General features: G+C 37.2%; 1 protein-coding gene across 7 annotated transcripts in view; it reads left to right on the plus strand.

The window, feature by feature from the left end:
* LOC121726360 (brain tumor protein) overlaps positions 1–26934 on the plus strand; it is a 158459-nt gene that overhangs the window by 41384 nt on the left and 90141 nt on the right. Inside the window, exon 3 of one of the 7 annotated variants that reach the window (XM_042113692.1) lies at positions 13878–13910. The exons of the other annotated variants lie outside the window; for them this stretch is intronic. The gene's annotated coding sequence lies outside the window, so the exon portion shown is untranslated. The remainder of the gene's footprint in view (positions 1–13877; positions 13911–26934) is intronic. 7 annotated transcript variants of the gene reach the window in all.

Genomic DNA, 26934 nt, shown 5'->3' on the forward strand with positions numbered 1-26934 from the left:
ATCCGACATGCTGCTTACGTCATATCAGAATATTGATAGAATGGTTGTCAAACGTAGAACAAAACTTTTGTAATTTGTGTACAGTCTGTGCTGGTGCTGCCTCTAGCGTGAAACCTGAAAACATTGCAGTAATGGGGTACAGAATTCAGCGCTCAATAACGAAGCTTATATTTTATAAACTGTCACTAAGGGTGGGTTGCACCAAATAACTTTAACTATAACCGTAACTTTAACTATAACTACAATGCAAAATGTCAAATCTTTGGTTAAAGTTAAAAATGGACGCCATCAAGACGCCATATTTAACCATAACCGTAGAGCTCTACGGTTATGGTTAAATAGAGGCACGACAAGGCTTTAAATGCACGTGGCGAAACAAGGCACTAACGCTGTCATCATACAAAAACGCCATTTTTGACAGTTCTCCTTTACCAGCAGCGCCCACGTTCTTATAAAGCCTTGTCGGACCAGCAACGTCTTTTGTCAAATTCTGTGGTCAAAGTTAAGGTTAAAACTTAATTCATGAAGCCCTAAGCGGCCGCATCCGGCCGCGATAACAATAGATAAGCTATTGTGTCTCGTTATTCCACGATCGATGAGATTAAATTAGCCCTAACTATAACCATAACTTTGACTATAACTTTAACCACGCCTCTGGTGCAACCCAACGTAATTGTGTCATATTTCGCTCGTGAAAAAATTCTAAAATTTATTTGACGTCAATTCCCGATGGCCGCAATACAGTCAGGATGACACGCCTTTGTCATGACATAGACTCGACCCGGGATGACGGGTGCTTTTTATCATAAGCCCTTCGGTTACCTTTCGACTATTAATCAAGGGACATGAATATTTTATAGACTACATTTTAAACTCGCCCATGAATGGGATGGGTGAAATCGACAGATACGAGTACAAACGATACTGAGAATTTTAGAGAATTCGTCTGTATTTTTTTTAAATTGATGAAATAATGGTAAGTACCTACGTTTTTGTGAAAATATTCGATTTTCCAAATATGTATTATAAAAAGGCACCGTTCGGAAACCGCAAAATTTCGTTGAAACCATTATGCGAATAATCATATCCGCTTATTCACTCGTCCGGTCCTCATGCAAATAAGGTTTTTTGGTGCTTTGTACTCGGCATTGTCAATGAAACACGTCCGAACATGTTTTAAATCCCGTACATGCGTAGGTTTAATTGTCATGGGCTATAAATTATAATATAGGTGGTCCTTTCCGGTATAAATAAGAGGGGAATTATCGCCAAATTATGCACGCCAACAAACGAATTGATGAAGACGTAACAAACAAAACAGTCTAAAGTCAATTCTCGAGTACAGGGCCCCCGTAAGGGCTACTGGCGCCTGTGTGCAAAAAAAAGATTTTGGCGCCCCTTCCGGCAAATTTTTTGAGTCCTTGTTTTTTGCGTTCCTAAAGATGGCGATTTGGCGCCCCTAGAGGATGGCGCCCGTGTGCATTGCACACATTGCACATATGGTAGCGGGGGCCCTGCTCGAGTACTTACTACTATCTTAGTTCTGTCTACTCTGCTAGTAGTATTTTAAGAATAAATTTCGAAAACGAAAAGAAAAAAGAATCACACGAAAATACTATGGAGCTTGTTGCGCAAAACATTCGAGGGCATTTTCCTCGTCGGTGTGGGTACCGACTTGGGGACCCACCAAGGTCATGGGTTCAATCGCACTAAAACAAAACTTAGTTACCACTTGACCATGAGAATATGTAAATATGCACTTGATAGTATCTGTACTTATTATTGACGAGGTTTTATTACAATTTTAAACTTTTTGATACTTTAAAATATCGGATGCTAGTACTTTTCAACACAAATGTATTTTTAGGCATAGAATTATTATTAGGTTTTAAAAATTCTGCAAAGTGTGAATATCATAATATTCTTTTTAATATTTTACTTCGTGATCCTAAATTACAACGACTCTATTCTCTATCAATTCGAATGCGTTAATCTTAGATAAATGATGGGTTTCGCGCGAGACCTATCATTTATCTAAGGCGTTAATTGATTTTTAACTATCGAATTTGAGAATTAGATCAAAACACCTTCATCTCGTCACTATTGTACATTTCTGCATCACGATCACTGAATTGTGTATTATTTTCGAATATCCCAAATAGTATATTTTGGAGTTTTGGTAAATAGTGCTGGCGTTCGGGTGTGTTTAGTTGTTACGTTCGTCTTCCGTTTACTTGATCCGATTATGTCCGAGTAACGAATGTATATTAATATATGTATGTGTGCGTCTTAAGTCTTAACCATGTTTACATAAATGCTTTTAGTTATTGGCCGGATTATGTTAATCCTGTTCAATCCTATTAGTTTAATGCAATAATTATAACGAATATAATGTGATTTGTCATGGAGGTTACTGCCGAAAACTTGTTGTATTACTTTTAAAAACTAGTTAGGTGTCATAAAAGTATGCATGAGTGTAGACTGTAAACTCTCTGACTTGTAGAGTGCAAGCCGAAGCCTCGTCTGGAATATTTTCCTGTTTGGAGGAAACTTGATTTAGAATCATCAATTTTGCGAGTCTGAAGTATTTTAATGACCATATAAAACTGGCTCGGGCTCGCAGGAGAAACCGGGCGCGAGGCGATGATCTATGACGTCACACGCAGCCTGCGCCCGCGCAGGTACCTACGAGCTATTCTTGTTCATGGTCAGTGACCACGAGACCTTTTCTTGGGGTGACTGTACTACCAGCACATAAAGAGCCGCACAAAAGAATGTAATAAGTTAACATAACAGCTCATTTAAAACTGGTCCATCCGACCAGCGCGGCTTGAACCGAGTCATTTTCTCGTTTTCAAAGAGCGAATAAAGGATGCCCTTCTTTGAACGGGTCTCGCGCGCTGGTCTCTCGTCGCATTTCTTTTTCATCCCATATGTTTTCTGATTATTTTTGTGTCCTTGCGAGCTTGTGGGCCGGGTATTTATAGTGGCTCGGGGGATGCTACGATTTATCGTAATAGCAGATAATATCGTCGATAAATACAACGCTCGATTATGGTAGTACGAACACATTCTGGTGTGCGGCAAATTAAATAAGACGCACATCAACTTCAAACACACCGTAATTTGCAATAGGTAAATATATAGAGTAGCAATTAATTGTACTTTTTGTTTAATATAACTATGTTCGTATTTTATTATGAATCGTGTAGGCACTAGGGAGAACTACTTAAGCCTGAAATGGAATTACTGAGTCGTGAGTCGCAATGACAGACCTTAATCGAATAAAATAACATGGTTAAATGTATTATAATTTATAGTGTATTAATTTATATTCTGTTAATCCCATAATCTTGTAAATGCATGTATTAATCTCAGACATGAATAAATTAATGTGAATTATAAATCACACAACAAAATTTGAGCTCATCTTGTCCATTTCGACAGACATACGAGTGTTAATAATCGAATCGTAGTGAATGAAAACTTTGTAATGTGATAAAAGAAAAGAAAAAGAAAAAATGTGGTGCAGACAAAAAACGAGCCAGTCAAGGTAACACGAGCTATTCGAGCGAGAAGGCCACGGAAAAGGGCGGAAACTAAAAAAATATCTTCACGGGGACCCGGAGGCCTATTAAGTTGTATATCTTAACGGCCGTACAGATGTTCCCAAGTCCCAACATTCGCTATCAACGTAACGTCATGGTTTTTTTACTGATTAGTAGATAAAGAACGAACATAACCTGGGCAGACGACTGGCAGTGTTACGCAGAAATTTCGAACGATACTTTTTGTTCAGTTTTAAATTCTAATTGAGCCAAATGGCTAGCCAACCCTCCAAAAGGGTACGTTTGGATGTCAACAGGCATGTTTGTATTCCATTACGTTGGGAAGTCTTCTTAATGGCGTTTTTGTTGCACGCCATAAGTTTACAAAAGTCAATATCAATGACTAATGAATAATATTTGACGACCTCTGTGGCTCAGTTGGTGGGCTGTTGGTAGCTCAAGCCGGGGGTAGCTCAAGCCGCCGACGGAACAAAAAATTTTCAAAGTTCCTGGGTCATCATGACCATGAGGATGTGTATTAAATGTGTATCATATTATAATAAAAAAATCTTAAATATATGTATAGTATAAAAGTAGGTATTAATTAATATATTTCCGTTGTCTGGTACCCGTAACACAAGTCCTTCAGGTGCTTACCACGGGGCCAGACTGACGTTGTGTGAAGCGTCCATAGACATTATTATTATTATTTTAGTAACTAAATGAGCATATTCTCAACTTCGCAACTGAGTGATGGGACCACAGTTACTGTTCGTTCGCTGAAAATATAGTTCGAATTTTTATGAATATGGAGCATCGTCGTTTTTAGGGCTCCGTGCCCAAAGGGTAAAAACGGGACCCTATTACTGAGACTTCCGTCCGTCTGTCTGTCTCCAGGCTGTAACTCAAGAACGGTAATAGCTATAGAGTTGAAATTCTCACAGTTTATATATTTCTGTTGCCGCTATAACAACAAATACTAAAAATAAAATAAATTAAATATTTAAGGGGGGCTACCATACAATAAACGTGATTTTTTTTGCAATTTTTTGCTCTATATCAATGATGAAAACAAGTAGGCACCTGAAATGTTCACAAAATACCTAATTGTATTTACACTTTAATAATTAATAATTTATTAAAAAAAAAAAAATAATTATTAGTAAAAATTAAATAAAATTAATAATTAAGGGGGGCTCCCATCCAAAAAACACAATTTTTGCTCCATAACGGTACGGAACCCTTCGTACGCGAGTCCGACTCGCACTTGGCCGATTTTTTGGAGTCGATCGCGCTTACGCCTCCACTCATATCCTCTTACCACCACGAGGCCATGTCGTGGGCGGTATCAGGTATGGACACACACGCCTGCAGAGTCTAAACTGCTTGTACTCATTTTGGTTCAAAAATTATAATATTGATTTTGGTTCAAAGATTCACCAAGCATATTTTAAGTTTCTGAGATTTGACAGCAGTTTGTCTATACAACAGCATTGTTAATTGGTCAGTGACGTTAGCCAATCAAAAGATGAGGTTTAGTCAAATGTCAGATACGGGATGTTAGTGAATCTCTTAGCTTAGTATATTCAAAATCATGGAAACTGCTTTCATTTCTTTTGAGAATACAGACAGAATCATCAGATCATACATGGCATCCATTAAGTTTAGAATTTTTATGTGTATAGAATTCATTTTCAAATTGAAAGGTGATTTTAAGTATCTTTGTTCAACGTTATGTAGTTACGTAGCGTACATTTGTGCCAATGTTCCGATAAGCGAAACCAATTGTATGTTATCTGACATTTTCATGTAAAATCAATACTAATGTTCGAATAACAATACTATATAGACAGGAAAGATAGGAGGCGGCTAATCAAAAGATTTATATGATAACAATACAAACATTCTTCAAAACTGGAGCATGTTATCTCTTTACATGTCAATCATATCTTACATACCTAAACACTTTCTATTATTGAAGTCACTTTAGACCTTTTATATTCCAGGGCTTCAAGAAATGATTTATGCAACGACTGAATTAATGCCATAGGACTTATCAGGGCAACGTTACCTTAAAATATCGTAATTCAATAACATAAGCGCCTGTGTATTCTACATAACCACTGTATCATGCAGAACAAAAATACTGGTTGTGTGCCTCTACATTTTATAACCCTCCATTAGGTTCGTGTTATAAAATATTAAATTGTATGATATATCAGCAGGTAGCTCTAATAACACCTTCGTCGCACGCACGCAGACAGCGGACAAAAAACGCCGTCCACTTCCAAGAAACGCATCCACAGTCACATGTGAGCCGAAATTCCTAAGGAAATCGAAATGCCTCTAAATCATAGCCCGAACTGATTCCGATTCGATCCCAAGCGATACCTTACTCGATCACAATAAGGTCCTATTTGGGAGCGGCTCGCCCGAGATAGTCGTTCGACTGGTTTCGCCGGGGACCTGTTTCGTCCCGTTTGTCTTATTTTTGTTTTGCACGAGGCACTGACCACCACAACAAAGCCGCCACGGACGTTTTTTTACTACAGCATCCAGCCTATAAGTATCTACTATGTATATGGCATTAAAGTGTCCAGCCGTCTTGACTGCCTTTGGGGTTATGGGTATCTAGCCTTGAATAATTATGAATAAGCTGTCAAAATCTTGGTTCTTTGTTGAAGGTTGTTTACAATCGAATAGGGGTGACTACTGATAAATCTTCATACAAATGATGCAGGCAAATCGAATAATGCTTCATCTGTTGTAACAGTCGTTCTCTTAAGAAATAGAGTTGTAAACAAACTGAGGCTTGCGACGCAAAAATATATCTCATTAATATTTTTTACCGTTGCACTCTGTACACTGTACAGTAATAAACATAACTAGTTGGAGTTGGAGTATAAACACTGACTGCTTCACCGAAGAGCGGATTAAAATCTTAACCATGAGGTCAAGAACCAATTGGCTAGGAAATTTCGATGCTTCTGTACACGTACAACAGAATTGCTACCCTGTCTGATTAGATTTAAGATTCATTATTGATCAACGTAGGATAAGGGTGAAATTGATCACATTGTAACCTACCCTCTTCATATTAGAAGACAAGGTATGCAGTTATTTATTCATTAAGACTTACGATATTGTGTAACTTACATATTATATGGACCTCGTTGTTAGATTTGATCATAACAAAACGTATATCAACTTAGGTTTGGTAATTGGTTTGGTTTGGTAAGCTTAAGTTTTAACTTTACTTCTATTTACCTTCGTAAGGTGTAGCTTAAATATCTCTGAATAACTTACGAAACTGATAAAAAATTCAATTACATGAAAATTTTAGAACTTACCTGATGAAGCAAGACGATATTGGTTATTCTTACATTGCTTTTATAATGTACAGCCGCTTCTTTCCTGCATCGTTATTAAAGTAACCTAAATATTATCATTAAACGCGCAGAGATTTCGTTTTTTTTAGGGAACGGTTCATGTTTTATGAACCTGACTGGACTCATTGTCTTGTTTCCAATGTCTAAAAATAGTACTTTAAATACACACTTCTGATTTCTGAAATGTCACGGTGTGTTAATATTATTTACGTTGAATCTGGTCACACCTTTTTGCAGCTCTTGTCTCTAAAGTCTATACTACTATAAGCCCATGCGCGCACTAGCGGCCAGGCCGCTGCGGCCATCGAGATAGATACCTAAGTATGAAACCGCCATAGGCCGCGCGCACCTGGCCGCACGCTGTTAAGCGGCCACACCATACTTTCGATGGCCGCCGCGGCGCCGCTAGTGCGCGCCCGGGCTAAAAGTTACTCAGAAAATATATCTAAAGTTAACTCGGATGTAAAAACAATAACGACCGAATTCTGCGCGTGTGCTCAGCCATTTCAATTGAAGTAAAGTACTTTGTTTCGAAATTGCGAAATTGTTTTCGATTTTAGATCGAATCAACATTAAGCCGGTACATAAACTCTTCGACTTTAGCCTTGTTTATGGCCTGCCTCAAGTCTAACTTCATTTCGTTGCTTACAAGTTACAACTTCGCGAACATAGGCTATTATAAAGTTTAAAACGCGGCCCCATCTTTTATTACATTTAACGGCTAAATGGGCTCAAAGCAGTTTTGTTTACTAATTTTATAGAGCAATTAGTCTTTCGGGCTATTTGACTGGATTTCAGGAGCATTAATTATTCACCCATAAAAGTATAGCAACACCTACTTAGATGCTAATGTTAAAAATTGATTCTTTTATTCTAGCGATGCAACAAGCTTTATATTATGTTGTAATAGCGCCCACGCCGGTTTCGGTGACGGTGGCCGGTTTCATTGCAACCAGGGCCCGTACCACGAAACGGTTTTGAGACTCAAACAATCGTACTAGAATGTTGCGTCCTACTCTTACAAACGTGAAATGACGTTAGAGCAGGACGCGGCATTCTCGTCCGATTGTTTGAGTCTCAAAAAAGTTTCGTAGTAGGTCTACAGGCCAGCTACGCAGGGGTAATTTTATAGTGCCCAAGTGTGTGCGCAGTACATAAGAGCACTCTCTATTCCTTTACTCTCATAACCCAGTGGGACGGACGACCGTCACGACTCGAGAGAGATCAGGCGCAGGACCGACTTTTTACATGCCCATCCGACGCATGGATCATCTTACTTGTCAGACAATTAGGTGATCAGCCTGCATTGTCCTAACCAAACTTGGAAATAACATGTTTCAAACGCGGGAATCGAACCCACGACCTCCGAGTCAAGAGCCGCGCTCTATACCACTAGACCACGGAGGCGAATATATTGTATTCAACTTCAAAGTAGCAATTATGCTGGCAGATCTACTCTATCGATCATCTTGCCCTAGTAATAAAGACAAATAGAAAAGGTGGGCTGGAGTGCGCCTGAAGTATATTGTGATAACGGCCGACCGCTATCAACGTCAGGCACATCTCCGATAGGCACTGTACAGAGCGTTCACAGTTATTCTACCTTTGACAGAGCCTTATGCTAACGACGTAAGAGCCACAGGAGATCCTCGAGGATAACTCCAAACGGACCCGACCGCATCAACTGTTAACTGACTCGGCAATAGGGAAGGAATTGTGTCCGATTTGCGAATCACGAGGAATGTAGCAAAGGACTCTTCCCAGTTTATTTTTTTTTTTTTTTATTATAAAATTGGGGCCGTCTATAGACTGTTCGTCCATATCCTTTTTTTGTTATTTTATTATTTAGATTTTTCGCACCAAGGATAATTGAAATAATATTATGAATTTTAATTAATTGTGGTCCATCACGCCATGGACACTTTTTTTTTTTTTATATATGTATATTTAATAGAATAGAGTATAATATGTTATACATATAATAAATAAATATATACATTTATTGTTTTATAAATTGCATAATAATAATATTAATGTTTTGAACGGTGAGGTCCCAGTCGGTGTGGCGGCCAGTAGATCCGACATTTTCCGATTTCCTTAGATTTTATGCTGCTCCACCCTTTGCCTTTAGATGTTGTGACATTGGCTTGGTGGAGAGGGGTCACTCAAGCTGGGTGGAGTTTCTAGGTTGTTAAAAAGACATCGTTCTGTGTCGAATCTACCCGCCATGTGGCTTAGGACTTTATCGTTCCTGTCTTTTATAGCCATTTTTATATTATAATCTCTTATGTGTTCGGTTGACACCTCCGTGGCTCTTTTTATGAAGCTTGCCACAGCGTCTCCATCAGTGTCAGTGTAATAGACACAGGTGTTAGTGTGCCGGGATATGGCTACGACTGCATGAGGAACGCTGTCATGGATTGCCAGCTTTCGGGACTTGGTCTGTATGGTGATCATCCCAGTTTATTTATAGATAGACTTGGTACTCAAACTTCAAAGCCCTCCCTACGAAACAGTGTATCTAAATTCTAAAGCCTGTATACGCAGTGTGATACTGCGTATAAAGCCTGTGCTTTAGATTAGTACACACTGTTTCGTCCTTTGGCGATAACAGAGGCGTCGCTTAACAGAAAAGGACAAAGGATTGTTAAAGAAACGCTGTAAAACGAACTTTATTTTTATTTTTATTAGGAAGAGGCAGAGAATCCATACTAATATTATAAATGCGAAAGTATCTCTGTCTGTCTGTCTGTCTGTCTGTCTGTCTGTCTGTCTGTCTGTCTGTCTGTCTGTCTTGCTTTCACGCCAAAACTACTGAACCGATTGCAATGAAACTTTGTATACAGTTATTCTAGAGTCTGAGAAAGGACATAGGCTACATTTTGATGTGGGAAAAGATCTTATTTCCATGAAAATTTCGATGAAAATGAATTCGCATTGCACGTGGCCAGCGCTCATCCCGGGGGTCCTGGGTTCGAGTCCCGCAGGCGGAACAAAAAGTTTTCAATTTTCCTGGGTCTTGGATGTGTATTAAAATAAAATTTCAAAAATCTTAAACATATTTTATGTATAATATTATAAAAAATCCAGAAATATATCGATGGAATGAACATTTTAGTTCTAATACGATTCAACAGATGGCGTTTTATTTTTTACTTTATTATATTATATACATACTTATTAGTTAGTATGTTTTTGTTTATAGTTTTTAATACGTTAGAATATTATCTATACTAATATTATAAATGCGAAAGTATCTCTGTCTGTCTGTCTGTCTGTCTCGCTTTCACGCCAAAACTACTGAACCGATAGTAATGAAATTTTGTACACAGATAGTCTAAAGCCTGAGAAAGGACATAGGCTACTTTTTAACTGGAAAAAGGGGTTGTAAGGGGGTGAAAATGCGTAAATTTGGTCAAATTAACTTAGTTCCAAAAACTTAAAACAGATGGCGCCAAGAGTCCCCTAGATCGCGCTATTGCTTGCTCATACGTATCTATATCATCATCTATAAGAGGTGGTACCATATTGAGCTAGATTTTTCGATTCTTTCGATTGTTATACACGTTATTAACTAATAACTCACCTACCAACTTAGACATCAAATTCAAAGCAACAGCGCCAAAACTACTGAACCGATTGTAATGAAATTTTGTACACAGATAGTCTAAAGCTTGAGAAAGGACATAGGCTACTTTTTAACTGGAAAAAGGGGTTGTAAGGGGGTGAAAATGCGTAAATTTGGTTAAATTAACTTAGTTCCAAAAAACTCAAAACAGATGGCGCCAAGAGTCCCCTAGATCGCGCTATTGCTTGCTCATGCGTATTTCTATAAGAGGTGGTACCATGTTGAGGTAGGTTTTACGATTCTTTCGATTGTTATACACGTTAATATTAACTAACTAGCTGTTGCCCGCGACTTCGTCCGCGTGGTCTTTAGTTTATAGCGCGCGGTGTCAACAAAATTTGTGTCAAATTTAAAAACTTTTTAAAACCCTGGTAAGTGGTACCCCTCTTAGGGCCGCGTTACACCGGAATGGCAGCGCTGAAAGTGCTCGCCTCGCCGCTGCCATTCCGGTGTAGCGCGGCCCTTAATTAATCAAAATACCCAAAAACAGCTGTGCAGTGTGCACATAATCTATACCAATTTTGTTGACATCGCGCGCTATAAAGTACTATAAACTGAAGTCCACGCGGACGAAGTCGCGGGCAACAGCTAGTAGCTAATAGCTATGTCCACACTGTGCACTTTCATCTTCAATTTTCGTCATCAACTTTCATATTGGCGCATTTAATAATTGAATGCGTCAAAAAACGCAACGCCAATATTATTATTTTTGAAGTTATGGATACGGTCAGTGGGCATTCGTCACGGGCATGTCTCACGTTCGCTGTTGACGAACAGAAAAAGGCACAGTGTGGACAAAGATAATGGTATTTTTATGCGTGTCGTGTAGTAGGTACATAATCATCAGAATTTCCTTTTTGAGTGTAATCTGAATGCTAAACCTACTCGCAAGGTGCCACATAAGTATTCGCCTGTCTACATATAAATACATAGCTATGTGGAGTAATACATAGCTATGTATTTACGCAGTCCAGAGTAAAATTGCGTCGGGGCAAGATCTTAAAGATCTCACAAACATCTATTTATAGCCTAACCAAGTGTTGGTTTACATTTAACATGTTGTGTTTATGTTATATATTTCTGGCGCGGACTATACGCTATGCGGGGGTTTCGACTTGTGCGTAATGAAGTTGGAATACTCATTTTAGACCCTAACGCGGTGCACTAAATACCAAAATCGCATATCAACAATTTGTTTATGAGTTATGGAAATCATTTATGGGTTTTGTTTTTTTTTGCTATTTACGATTTCACAGCTATCCCCGGGTTGTTTTTACAGATGTTATTTCAGTTTATTTATAAGGGCAAAAGTTTGGTTTTCGGTCGGAACACATTTTATGACACACAAATAGGACGTTTTTGGAAAAAAAATAAGTTGTAGAAATATACAAAAGATTTAGTCTGGTTTCTTAAATCAACAACAAAATATTAAACGATCTCTTGGTCAATATTCTATCCGCTGACTATAAAAATAATCTTTAAAATTAATTATTATTTTAAAACAAAATTACTTAACGCCTGTGAAATTGACGAACAAACATTTGAATATGTTTACAAGGATACTAGGTCGCACTACGAATGTGTTACGTGGAGCACACTCCAGTAGAAATGAAACATACCAGAATATTATATCTGACAGTTTGTATAAGCTTCATAAGATGTGGGATAATTCGTGGATTAGCTTTAGATAAACAGCGAGACGTAACATCACTTGAACGTGTTGCAACTGAAAATTATAGCGTTTCCTCGTACAAACCCGAATTTGTATCTTATTCTAGCAAACGTGAGCGAGCATGATTGCTGTACCTAATTCATAAAAATGTTCCTCTTGAGCTACTCTATATTTTGTTAATAGAATCAGGCGTTACCTTGCAGAAATCCATTTTAGCAATATTCCGCTGCTATATAATATAGCACGCATGCGTACAACACCTCCCTCCTTTCCCACACTGCCTATGCGTACAATCGCATGCAAGAACCTGCATACACCACCACCACACAAGCAATAATGTTAGCAAATTCGTGCAAGGCCTCTCACCACCATGCAAGTTGAAAACCTCGACGCGCATTTCGCCACAACACCGGAGCATCCTCAGTATGTTGACTCTAGTCTCTACGAACAACGTCCGTCCAGTCTTGACTTTCGCGGAATTATGCTAAAAATAATACTTAACATACTTGCTAATTTTTTATACTCTACTTACATTTTTCTAAAAACTTAAAAAAAACAAGTTGCAGATAGCAACGTTTTTTCATTTTACCACGCAAAGATGGCTAAGCTAGTCTTTCAGCTGTTCAACCTAGTCCTAACTCCTATCCTGCCTGTGACCTTGCGCAATGCGTATCTTTCAGCTGTTGGACACTGTAATCTATGTCAGTGTCATAACGTCATAAAGAAAGTATTTTATTTCAATGTCTTAATAAAAGTACCCTACGTAACAGTTTAATATAAAGCAGCTAAGTACTTTCAAGATTAAAAATGTTCCGAGAGATTGCACAAATGTTCAGTTCAGCTGCAAATCTGCTACTTACATAGTTCATTATACGATGAATCGTATTAAGTGGCGAGGCAATTTCGTATAAATCTGCTCTGATATTACAAAGACGAGGATCTTATTAAATTTGCTAGTGCATTCTATCTTTTGAACCTCCCCCTCCCTCCAGATGCGGCGCACTGATTCAATTTACTGCCTTTGAACTGAGACCCTCTAAAGATTTTATCCGTGAGTTAATAAAATGTCAGGAAATGTATAGAAAATGCAACATTGTTGATTTCGTAAGAATACTTGCGCTGCGCATGTTTTTGCCACTCAGATTTCGCTTTGTGAAAGATAAAAATTTATATATTTGAGTTAAAACAAAATGTTAAAATAATTTAAAGTAGTCGAGAACATAAACAAATTTGTGAGCTTCACAAAATTTGTTCACGGTTTTTTTAATAAAATTGTGCATCAAATAATAAAATTTGTTGTTAAAATTAAAACGCAAATAAATAGCTCACCTTTTGTGCAGAAAATAATTTAAAAAAAAATTAAAATGCATAATGAATTTTATTCATCTATCTGATTTCTGTTTTTGCAGTAGCGCATTTTAATATTATGTATTACCGTGTGCGTAATTTAACACATGTTGTTTAATGCGACTTTTACTAATTAATAGATTTTTCTGCTGTCGTTTAAAAAAATAACTTTTAATTGTCTCTATAATTTTCCAATAATAAGTGTTAACATTTTCCTATTTTGTTTATTATTAGATTATCGATTTGCTATCGATTCCGTGCCTATATTAAACTGTTTGTTTGTATGTTTCCAGGTAAACTTCAAAGCAATTAACGGCCGAGCTCAGGTATTCCGGCCGTGTTTACAGTGAGCCAAAATTATTAAACGTAATCCTGTAATTTAGATTAAGATGTGTACGTGATTTAAATGGCGATGAGTCGGCTCTTATGCTGATCATTAACGTCAATATTATGATCACAAAGGCTGTACTTCAGTAGAAATATGTAGAGATTATGTTTTGAGTAAGTATATTATGTACATCTCTATAAACACTCAAAGCATAATACCTATACGTATAGTCATTATCATTCTATCATGTTTTTAAGTAATTTATATCAGGAAATCATTTGGATGCGCGTGTAAAAAGTGAAAAACATATATTTATGATTAACGTGTGTAATATTAATTACAGAGATATTGTAAAGTTAAAAGTTAAACTTTAATGACAATGTTCGTGCATAATAAAATTAAATTAAGAAATTTAAAAAAAAACCCCGCCAAACAACTTTAAAAAGTAATGAAATAATATTTAAGTACTGCCTTTAAGTTCAAATAATTCCTAACTTGTGCAAAGTAATATTTTAGTCCATTCATACTTTTTAAACTTGTGTTGGTTTATAGTGCAGAATAATTCCTATCAACATAATCATATTCTCATGATTAAAAACCATCAATGTCCTTTTCGATGAGGCCGTTAATATGAGTCCAAACATGAAACCTCCACTTTGGGTTCATACGAAGCTCGGTTCCCATGGAATCCAGGTGATGCTGCAGCAGCAGCATGTAAATATTTACCGTCTATCTACTTATTACTGGTTATCGCAATTAAAATGAGCCCAAACACGAAACTTCTGCTGTAAGTTGGCGAGGAGTTTGATATCCTATTGATTACCAGGTGATGCTGCAGCACCAAGTCAACTTGCCATTAATATGTGTATACGTATATTGTATATTCACAAATGTCACGAACTAGAATAAAATATAAAACCTATGAAACGAATACAAGTTGCTAACGGCCTTTCATGAACCTGATAAACCCTGATTGTCCAGCACTGAGCAGGCTGATGATAATGAATTATAGCTAAGAACACTCTCGATCATGTCAACTTTCAAACAAAAGAACTAGAGCAAAATCGGTCCATCCGTTTGGATGCTACGATGCCACGGACAGATACACACACAGACAGACAGACAGACAGAGAACTTATAACACCCCTCTTTTTTTCGGGGATTAAAAATATGCAGATAACATGCTTACTTGCAGATTAGGTGCTCGAAATACAAACCTGCAAAGTCCCCATAATTTGAATAAAACTCAAATTGGAGAAAAATCTAGGTCGTCGGTATTAATTGTATTGTCCGTGAACTTTTAGTATTAATTAGGCCGTGTAAGAGTTGAAGTGCCAAAGTTGTACAGCCCCGGGCTTACGTGGATTACGGTTTTTCACACTAAATAATATCGCCGTTTGCCTAAAGACCGGATTAAGAGACGGGTTTTATAAAATTATTTAATATATATTAATTATTATACCAACATTCTTTTCAACTATTTTTTAATCCGTAAGCAAAAGTACTAGCCTCGAGACGAAAAACTTGTTACCCTATCTGATACCATTTTGAGGCTTGAAATTGGCGTAGTTATGAAGATTTTTCTGTCATCGTAAACTGCCGTCGTAGCCTATCCTAAGTTTTAAAATCCTTAATAATTATCTATATAATATATAAAACTCAAAGGTGACTGTCTGATTGACATAGTGATCTATCAACGCACAGCCCAAACCACTGGACGGGCGGGACGGGATCGGGCTGAAATTTGGCATGCAGGTAGATGTTATGACGTAGGCATCCGCTAAGAAAGGATTTTGATAAATTCCAACCCCTAGGGGTTCAAATAGGGGATGAAAGTTTGTACATAATAATACTTCTTAAAGCGAGCGAAGCCGCGGGCAAAAGCTCGTTAATAATGTAATAACTGAATAAGCTGATCCTGTATTACAAATTCTCGGAATCAAAATATCAGTTTATTATATATTTAGCTCCTTGTAAATTAATTCTGTACCTTATCTCGGATCCAAAGTAATTTGGCTTACTTTTTGAAACAAAATGAATACATCAAAGAACCGCCATAATAAATTAACGTAAGAACGCCTGGGAGCCTGGGACATCTCAAATATTTGTCTAATCCGTGACAGAGGCGACAGATGGTTTAAGTCAAAATTTAATGAAAAAAATTCTACCGTCTTCAGTCTTGTTTGTCCGGAAACTTTGAAAAATGAATATTTGCCCTTCTCGCCCGAGCTGTAGTCTTAAGACTTACTTTATTTATACTAGAGATGTGCCGATCATGACTTTGGCCGACTAGCCGACTAATCGGCTCACTAGTCGGCCAAGCCGATCATGGTTTCGGAAGTTTCTGTAACGCTTTTTTATTGCTGTTTCGACGAGCAAACGGATCACCTGATGGAAAGCAACTTCCGTCGCCCATGGACACTCGCAGCATCAGAAGAGCTGCAAGTGCGTTGCCGGCCTTTTAAGAGGGAACAGGGTAATAGGAGAGGGTAAGGAAGGAAAGGGAAGGGAATAGGGGAGGGTTGAGAAGGGAAGGGAATAGGGAAGGGTAAGGAAGGAAAGGGAAGGGAATAGGGGAGAGTAGAGAAGGGAAGGGAATAGGCGAGGGTAGGGAAGGGAATAGGGTAGGGGGTTGGGCCTCCGGTAAACTCACTCACTCGGCGAAACACAGCGCAAGCGCTGTTTCACGCCGGTTTTCTGTGAGAACGTGGTATTTCTCCGGTCGAGCCGGCCCATTCGTGCCGAAGCATGGCTCTCCCACGTTTTAAAACGTTTCGAATTGAGTTAAGTATGTTTACTTCGTGTACGTTACTTTATTTTGTTTCTGTGATACAGCTGTTGATGTTTTTCATTAAATATTTCATGTAAGTACCTACATGAAATCTCTTGAATGAATTTAATAATACATACCGTACTTAATGTGTTGTTAAAATTATATTTCCAAAAATAATTTCTTTACTAGCAAGTAATTTCAGAAACACTTCATTTAATTTAATAATGTGTAACACTGATTGACTGTGATATTTTGAACACATTATAAATAATAAAAGTGTAAATTGTAATTTCAATAGTAGCAAAAAAGTAAAAAGCCGATTAGTCGGCGCTTTTTGCCGGCTACTCGACGACTAGTCGCCGACTACAAAAGTGACCGGATAGTCGGCTTCACCGACTAGTCGGCACATCTCTAATTTATACTTTTATCTGTACAGTTTTTATTTTTAATTTAAAACGAAGGCATAATAATATGAATATTGAATAATGAATGAAGCCTATCCCCGAACTGTGTGGGAAAGGTGTGATGCATTTATAGTGTGAGTAACACTAAATGTATTATGTTTTACATATTTTACACCCTTGTAACGCCCGTTAAAAGCGTTTGTAATAAATTCGACTAATAAATATTAAAGCAAGTTTAGAATTCACTCGCCGCAAGTTGGTTTTAATTAAATTCTTTTATGACCACGCGCCTGTTGTATATTAAATAAATCAGTTAAGGTTTACGATCTTTCGCTATCAGATTACAATACGTTCTTACAACTTTCGTTATGTTACTTACGTGAAATATAATAAAAGGGTAATAAATAACACAGGTCAACAAAATCGAAAAAAATTTGTATCCTGTGCAAACTAATAGCAGTTCCTATAAGAGTTTTGTGTGCACGATATATGTTTCTATGAAGCTTTCTTTCTATCAGCTCAAATTTTTAAGATATTTCATTCCAAAGTTTCAAAAATCTCGCATTTTAGCCCATTTCAGAATCACATTGCTGTTGAAAGTATTCATTTTTATTAGTTTTGTAATATGTATGCCAGAGGGAGACACTTCTTATTGAGAATGTAACTTGTTTCAATGAGTTATGACTAATTTCCCCAATATTATGACGGTTTTCAAAATGCTTTACCTAGCTCATACTACGTGGAGTAACAATTTTTGTATGAAAAAAGAAAGTTTAGTTTACAACTCTCTTTTAATAAAAAAATATAATATGCAATTTAAATTGAGATCTAAATAATAGATATTGTGTATATTTACTAAACATATTTTATCAAAATTCATGAAAATAAATTATTTCAATAGTTGTAAAGCGATTCTGAAATATACTAAAATTCTAGATTCTTGAAACTTTGGAATGAAATATCTTAAAAACCTGGGCTGATAGAAAGAAAATTTCTTAGAAACATGTGATCGGGGCACAAAGTTCTTACAGAAACAGCTTTTGGTTTTCAGGCACCAAATTTATTGTTGACCTGTGTAATTTTTGTTCCCGGAAATATAATTTGGGAATAAATAATAATTTTAACGATAGCAATTTTAAAGCAATGATATTTAGTGCAGCTCTCTGCATGTTGTGGGTTTGGATAATAACAATTCATGTTTCTTTAACTAGTACTTACTCGTACTGGTAGCTCTTATTGCTTATATTATCTAGTGTCAGTTGATATCGACAGGCACTCGATAGTTGAGAACTTGAGACTACTGAGTACTGGCAATACAAATACCTTTACGCCAAAACGGATAATTTCGATTTTAGGCTTATTCTGAACTTCTAGTTATTAGACGAGTCCCTAACTAAATGCCCTTTGTTGATATAAAGTAGTAGCTTTGGCTTGATATTTTGTCAATTATTGTTTTAATTAAAAATATACAAAGATGGGGATAAATTCTCACCTGCGTTTTTTTTTAATTTATATATTATATTATCACCTTTACAATCCATTTAACTACAATTTAGCATATTACATAAAAACAAAACATTCCATTAGGTACACCTTATAGGAACATTGGCAGCCGTACTAGTAATAACTGTGTCACAGCTGCCTGAATTTCTGAAGATTTTCTGTCAAATGTTGGATATAGCTTATCCTTACTTTAGAATTACTACATCTTGATCAATATGTGGTATTGTTACAAATGACTATACCTGACTATACATCAGCGATCACACTGGTGTGACACGTGTCGGAAGTGGACAGGCGGCGCGGAAGCGGCGTGATGTATGCGCATACGAAACAGCCTCCACGTCAACCGGAACCGCGGTATATAGGCATTAGTCTAATACCTAATACTAGAACTAACTTCACCCATGTAATGAACTAAATAACGCCCACAACTGCGTCGCGCTAATATCCTTCATCGCGGGAACCGTACATTTTCCGAGAACCGTAAGTACATAATGTACGGTTGAATTTATTCCGAGATAATTCTACGTCCTTAAGTCTCAAAGTATCTACAAACCAAAAATCAGCAAAATCGGTTCAGTGGTTTGGGCGTTATGAGGTAAAAATAATCGGCCAAGTGCGAGTCGGACTCGTGCACGAAGGGTACCGTACCGCTATAAAGCGAAAGTAGGCAAAAATTGTGTTTTTTGTATGTGAGCCCCTCTTTAATATTTCATTTTTTTATTATTATTAATAATTAAAGTACAAATAAAATTAAGAATTTTGTGAAAATTTCAAGTGCCTACCTGGTGCCTTTATTGACTACGAGCAAAAAAGGCAAAAAATATATGTTTGTTGTATGGGAGCCCCCTTAAATATTATTTTATTTTATTTTTAGTATGTATTTTGTTATAGCGGCAAGTGGCAACAGAAATACACAATCTGTGAAAATTTCAGAAGTCTAGCTATAGTGGTTTTTGAGATACAGCCTAGAGACAGACAGACAGACGGACAGACATCTAAGTCTCAGTAATAGAGTCCCGTGTTTACCCTTTGGGTATGAAACCCTAAAAAAAGGTGTAAAAATGTCCGGCACTGGAAGACGAGATTCCTCCACTTACCGCGAAGAATATAAGCTATGAAATTGAGCTTTACTCTTTCTGGACGGTTAGGTAGAACTTCAGAACTGAATACCTCCTAAAGTAACCTCGACCGAAACTCCATACCTCTGTAATGGCCAAACAGGTAAACTTTCAGCTTTACGAAACTGAGGAAGGTCTAGCTATCGCAGGCTCTTACTCTATGAGACAAATACAGACACATTCATTAGTCAAGACCACGGAGCTAATACTAAGAGGAGGTGTTGTAATCAAGTTTCCTTATGAAACGACGCGTGACAATTTGCGGGGTGAGGGGGTGTCAAGCTCCGCCCACTTCTTAATATTTCATCTATCGGCTAAAAGCAAAACTACTAGCTTAGGTCGATGTTGATGCTACTACGTAGTTCAACTATTTTACACTAGATGTCATTTTGTCTTGAATATTATGGGACGTACTACGGCCCTGGATATTTTTTACGTTTCAAATAGTTATCATAGGTGACGACAGATGGCGGTTTATAAGTAATATCATAATATATAATCACGGTTTTAGCTATTAAATGTGTTTAAGACTAAGTGTATAACAGTTTTCAGTATTCAAGTATGATTATTGTAATAAACGTATGCAAAATTATACGCATTTACGTCTGTATTATCTTTCAAAGGTTTGGCCACCTAGTGTCAAGTAGTATAATTAACGCTGAAAGCTGAAATGTTCTAGAACTTTTATATTTAAATTACATTTAAAATTATTTACAAATGAAATGTGTTGGTATTTATATTATCAGAACGCCTGTCTGAGTGTTTTCGACATTGTAAAACACAATACTCCATCCTTTCCTTGTTAAATACGCAGAAAACACCAATTTATTGGGAGTCTCGTTACGTGTGCACCTGACAAACGCTGAAAGTGTACTGATTTAAGCCCCGCCCACAATGATGACGTCAGGACCTAGTTGAAAATCACAGTGCACAGTTGCTTAGGCCAGCTCCTCTTTGTATGAGCTCCGTGGCCAAGACAGTCCGGTGTCCGCTGATGACAACAAAATACGAACAAAATACTAATGATATGACACCTGTCTGATTGTAGGTTCGACGTAAATTTGATTTTAATTACAGTAACGGCCTGTCCATATCTCCACGTCACGACGTCGTCAACGTGACGTTCGTTGACGTGACGTGAAAATGTACGTCAACGTAACGTACAAATGCTCGTCACGGTCTAGCAACATTTTACGTCTTTTTTTTATTAAATCCCTCTCTCCGTCTAATCTTAACAATAGCAGAAGCAGAATACGTATTGTGCGGTCCAAATCTAGATCAGTAGTGAAGAATGTAGCAGTTTTACAAGGCATGGTGACGTACAATGTTGCTACACCGTGACGTGCATTTTCACGTTACGTTTGACGTACATTTTCACGTCACGTCAACGTACCGTGCCACATTACTGCACCGTTCCACGTTGACGACGTCGTGACGTGGAGATGTGAACAGTCCTGGCGAGGGACAGACTGTATGATTGCTTTGTAATTTTGTATTCATTTTGATCGGTTTTTCAATAAAAATAGCTCAGTAATAGACACGAACAGTGAACACCCACTGTTTATTTATAGAGTTTGTTTTTGTTGTTGACTGTAGAGCATTGCTTGCTTTGCTCCGCTAACTGAAAGAGACAATATAATACTTAAAGATACTTAAAGCTAGGATATGTCGGAAGCTCTAAAGTCGAAATACTAAGCTAAGAAACTACTTTGATAATATGGATTAGAATGAAACATAGTTGCTAACTATTTTTTGATGTCTATTTATCTACTCGTATACATACTAACTAGTTATTTGACCGAGCTATGCTCGGTATTTGATAAAACACGAATAAAATGACATTTTCTAAAAATTATTCCTAGCTAGATCGATTTATCGTCGCCGAAACCCCCTATACAGGGTGTAACAAAAATAAGTGATAATACTTTAGGGTGTGTACGTGTTCCTTGTAGAGAGTTCACGGTGAAAGTAGCAGCGCTGAAAGACCAATTTTTTTTTTCACTTTTGTATGGGGAAACTCGTGACGCTCGGGCCCTTGCCCATACAAAAGTGAAAAAAATTTTTCGTCTTTCAAAGCTGCAACTTTTACAGTGAGCTCTCTACAAGGAACACGTACACACCCTAAAGTATTATCACTTATTTTTGTTACACCCTGTATACTAAATTTCATGAAAATCGTTGGAGCCGATTGCGAGATTCCAAATATTTTAACGATATATTATATAATTATATGTAATTGCTCGTTTAAAGATATAAGATATTATTAATGCAAAAGTGTATGTCTGTCATAAGCTCTTCACTGCAAAACTGCTGAACCGATTTTGCAAAAAAATTGTAATAGAGATACTTTGAGTCCCGGGAAAGGACATTGGTTACTTTTTGTCCTAGCAAAATGTAAATACTGGCCCAACGGTGTTACGGGCGTCATCTAGTTAGTATCGACTGTTACTCCATCATAGTGATTATTTTTCTTTTAGCTTTTCAGATTAAATATGCTAAGTCATAGAAACATCTGTTAGTTTTTACGTCTTTATTCCTGTTATAAGGGTCCATTTTAATTGCTGATAGGGCTAATGAATAGAACCACCCGTATCACTTCGAACCCCCATAACTTTGTAAGTCTGTAGGAAGTGACAAGCGTATATTGTCCCTCAATATAAACTTTAAAACAGCCTCTACACGTTGGCCGTGTTTGCCCAACAGAAGGGGACGGCGCTATACCAGAAAGAAAGACGCAAATAATTCAATCTCTTTTTTTAGTATAGCGCCGTCCTCTTCTGTTCGGCAAACACGGCCAACGTGTAGAGGCTGCTTAATGTAGATCAAAAATAAGATATGTGACGATGATAACAGTTTTTGTATATCCCTCGATCGTGGAAAATCGAGACACAATATATTTATATTGTTATCGCGGTCGCCGGTGTCCTTATGAGGGTTGAGGGGTTAAAAAAATATTTAAATGAATTTAATTGGCTTATTTTATTGGCTTAAAAAAGAAATAAATTATCGGCCAAGTGTGAGTTGGACTCGCGCGCGAAGGGTTCCGTACCATTATAGAGCAAAAATAGAAAAAAATGTGTTTTTGTATGGGAGTACCCCCGTAATATATATATTTTTTAATTTTATTATTAATTATTAAAGTATAAATACAGCTGAGTATTTTGCGTACATTTCAAGTGCCTACCTGTTGTCATCATTGATACAGAGCAAAAAATGTTTGAAAAATCACGTTTGTTGTATGGCAGCCCCCCATAAATATTTTATTTATTTTGTTTTCAGTATTTGTTGTTATAGCGGCAACAGAAATACATAATCTGTAAAAATTTCAACTCTCTAGCTATTACTGTTCTTGAGTTACAGCCTGGAGACAGACGGACACGCATCGAAGTTTCAGTAATAGGGTCCCGTTTTTGGTACGGAACCCTAAAAATGGCGATATTTATATAATGAAACTGCAGCATTACAGTTCGATCTGAAGGTGTGGTGCTCAAAGATTTCAAATACTTTGGATAAGGCAATGCGTTTAGCTACTTGAAAAATGCTATACCGCTATTTTTCCTTAACATGACATGTCTATTTAAATATTATACATTACATACATCTTAGATATATTTTTCTTATGAGGCGCATGAAAGTACATTTTCATAAATGGAAACAAACCCACGACCGACCGACCGACTCGCATTATTAAACCACGTCCGCGTCAATGAGCGCCGTATGTAATCCGTTCATATTATGTAGATTTTAATTACACTCATATTACTAATCTCTTCATTATAACTGAAGCCATGAATGGATGAAGTGAGTAACTAACAATTTGAAAACTGACCTTTTTTGCATAAATGGAGGCTTTAGGACCGGGAAACTGATTTGAAATAAAAAACATGTGGATTCTAGGTATATGTCGCAGCCAACTGCTTAAAATAGCCGTTCCATCAAACAGCCTTTGACTGAACAACGCCATTCAATAACACGTCTAGTTTTTTAATTGAATATTCGAGTCGCTCCAAACGTTCAACACTACAGCTGATTCAAAAGCCGCCGTCTAATTTAATTAGTTCAGAGCTCACCACTGCGGCGCTAGGTGCGTTTTGTTTACAATATGGCGTCAACTAGCCGGTGTTGTTTTAAAATATTTTTCGGAAAGATAATATTAGTAAATATACGTTACAACTCACAAGACGTGTTAATTAAAGAGACGAAAATTATGGGGACACATACGAGTGAATCAAAATTTAAACAAATATTCGAGAAGAAATTACGGGTTAATGAAATGCATCACCTAGGTACTTATGGCAATAGAATAATCTTCCAAGAATTTTTTTTACAAAAAGTTTTCCAATTCTGTCAAATCACATACTAAAATAATGGTCACTTTAGTTAATTTGCCATTTAATCAGATGGCTAAACGTCGTCTAGCTGTAATGTTGAACGTTGCCGTGTAAATTGAATGGCGTTGTTCATTCAAAGGGCCTGCTGTTTGATTCGACGGCTATTTTAACCAATCGGCTGCGACATATATAATATTTTAATATATTAGCTAGATGATGAGGTAGGCAAGTTACAAAGTTTGTTAAAATTATAAGGGAAAGACAGACACGTTAAACTTGTAACACCCCTCCTTTTTGTCGGGGGTTAAAAAATGAGTATTTGCTCATATTATATTGATGTAAAATGTTAGTTACCTACTTCATCCACTCATGTCTTCAATTATTAGGTACGTACAATGAAAGTAGCTTATTCCGTACCGGCTTAATGCCTCGTATTGATAAGCTGAAACGTCTTTTCATATTTAATGGTTCATTACTCGGATCGGATTTTCTTCTTTCATATACGTGGCCATGCTTCGGCACGAATGGGCCGGCTCGACCGGAGAAATACCACGTTCTCACAGAAAACCGACATGAAACAGCGCTTGTGCTGTGTTTCGTAGAGCTAGTGAGTTTACCGGAGGCCAAATCCTCTACCCTATTCCCTTCTCTACCCTCTCCCCTATTCCCTTCCCTTCCCTTCTCTACTCTCCCCTATTCCCTTCCCTTTCCTTCCTTACCCTCCCCTATGACCCTGTTCCCTCTTAAAAGGCCGGCAACGCAAGTGCGTTGAGAAGAGCTGCACAAGTGTGCAGCTCTTCTGATGCCCCGTCCATGGGCGACGGAAGTTGCTTTCCATCAGGTGACCCGTTTGCTCGTTTGCCCCCTTTAAATCATTAAAAAAAAATCCTTTGGCGAATTTTGCTTACGTTAGTATTAATGGAAGCAATTAGTACAGATACCAAGAAGGGTACCTATTTCTTTATCAAATACTGTCTTACGTTATTATAATTTACTTGATTTTAGCCTTGTGTACATCTATCTAAATCAAAATCAAAAATATTTATTTCCAAATAGGTTAACTGAGCCGAGAAGAACCAGCGTAAGAAACTCGCACGGGGTCACCTTTTACCAAAAAGGTGGAAAATAACAATGATAGTTTTAACTAATTTACGCTAAGTATGTAAGTAAAGTAAGTAAAAATATGGTACATTTATATAGAAGCGACCTATGGTCAGTCAGCTTATTTTTCCCAAGGTGTACTATCATTGAGAAAAACAGTTACCTTATAATAAGCCTTAGCACACAAACGATCTTTAACAACTTTTTTGAATTTATTAATTGAAAGATTTTGGACGTCGTCTGGGATATCTAAATATTATATCTAATATAATCTATATAATATTTAAGAAATAATAGTTTGTTAGTCTCGCTCAAATTTGAGAACACCTATATATACGCCTTAATATTAGAGGGGAAGTGATACGAAGTTCACCGGAACATCTAGAAACAAATATTATTACATTGTAAAAAAAATAAACTTTTTTATGTCTCTATAACATTCTACACGTTCGTATCTCTAGTGTTGGTCTATAATGAGCTAACGTGGAGAGGTGCCTTAAAACTGAAGGGTATTTTCATTTTATTAAATAACATTCGGTCGGATTTCCCTTTGAAAAACTTCAATACCCTTTTAAAGGCCTAAAGCTAGATAAGACAGAGTAGGTGTGACAGAGAATATGCGCTCTTCGTTATTCTGCGTTTGTTTGTAGAATTTGTTTGTTTGATTTTCATGTGTTAGGATTGTTATAATAACTATATATTATGTTATGCTTAAAAAAAAGTATTTAAAGGCTACGAAAAATTTGAAAATAAATCCTCATATAGAGCTACAAATAATAAAAACTAAGGAAACGTAACTCCCAACTGATAGGTACTATTACCGCTTTGGTTCCTTTCGAACTGTCATGTAACGTCAGCCTGATACCACCCAAGGCCACCTAAATATTGCAAATGTATTAAAAATTTTCTTTTTTTTTTTGAGACGAGGAAAGCCGTTGCGCATGCCGGAGGGTTTGGGGACAACTTCCCCGGGTATGTAGAACTCGCTGGTGATGGACTGGACAATAATCTCTATATCCGAGATTTCTCTGCTAATCGATTACTCTATGTATTCCTTTTATCTCCTCCGCCCCGGCCCATCTTTGTGAAGATCGAGTTTTGTTAAGTAAAGCTCAAAGTAGTCAAGTTCACTTCCTCGACTGCCTTTTACTCCGACTCGATCGGTCTATGAATATAATCACCCGGACGAAGACTCGGGGTTGTCTCATTAGTTTAAGTGAAAAGTTTCGCTTTGACACCGCCAATTAAACACAAAGTAAACCTTATCACCCCGCAATACGGTCCCTAGTCCGTTAATTGCTTATCCATCGATAGGGCTGACGACTGAATCTACCACTGTTATGTAACACCGACGCAGTGTAAAACAAAGACGTTTAATGCTATAATACTGGTATTCGATTATCGCCTATTTGCAGCGGAAATATGGCACAAATTTGCATCTGCGCAGCCAATTATACAACCGGGAACAGGTTGACATGGTTACATAATTGGCATGTGCCGGGGCTAAGTAATTACGTAATAATATAACCAGTAAGGGCGGATGCTAGAAAATCTAGGTGCACTAGAAATGGCTATGGTCCTATTATAGGTTTTCGGGTGGGAGATGAATTCAGAGAATGAATCAATGGCGTATTGTATCTTATAACACCTAAAACCTACAATATGAGGTAAACACCTAATTATTATCAAACATCGGTACTTAGAGTTCATACTACCTACAAAAAGTCTTTATTGACACTCCAACTATTCTCAACCAAAAATGTAAGGTGCCTACATTAGGATAGAGCTG

This window comes from Aricia agestis, chromosome 4 (genome assembly GCF_905147365.1).
Source record: "Aricia agestis chromosome 4, ilAriAges1.1, whole genome shotgun sequence".
Classification (NCBI taxonomy): domain Eukaryota; kingdom Metazoa; phylum Arthropoda; class Insecta; order Lepidoptera; family Lycaenidae; genus Aricia; species Aricia agestis.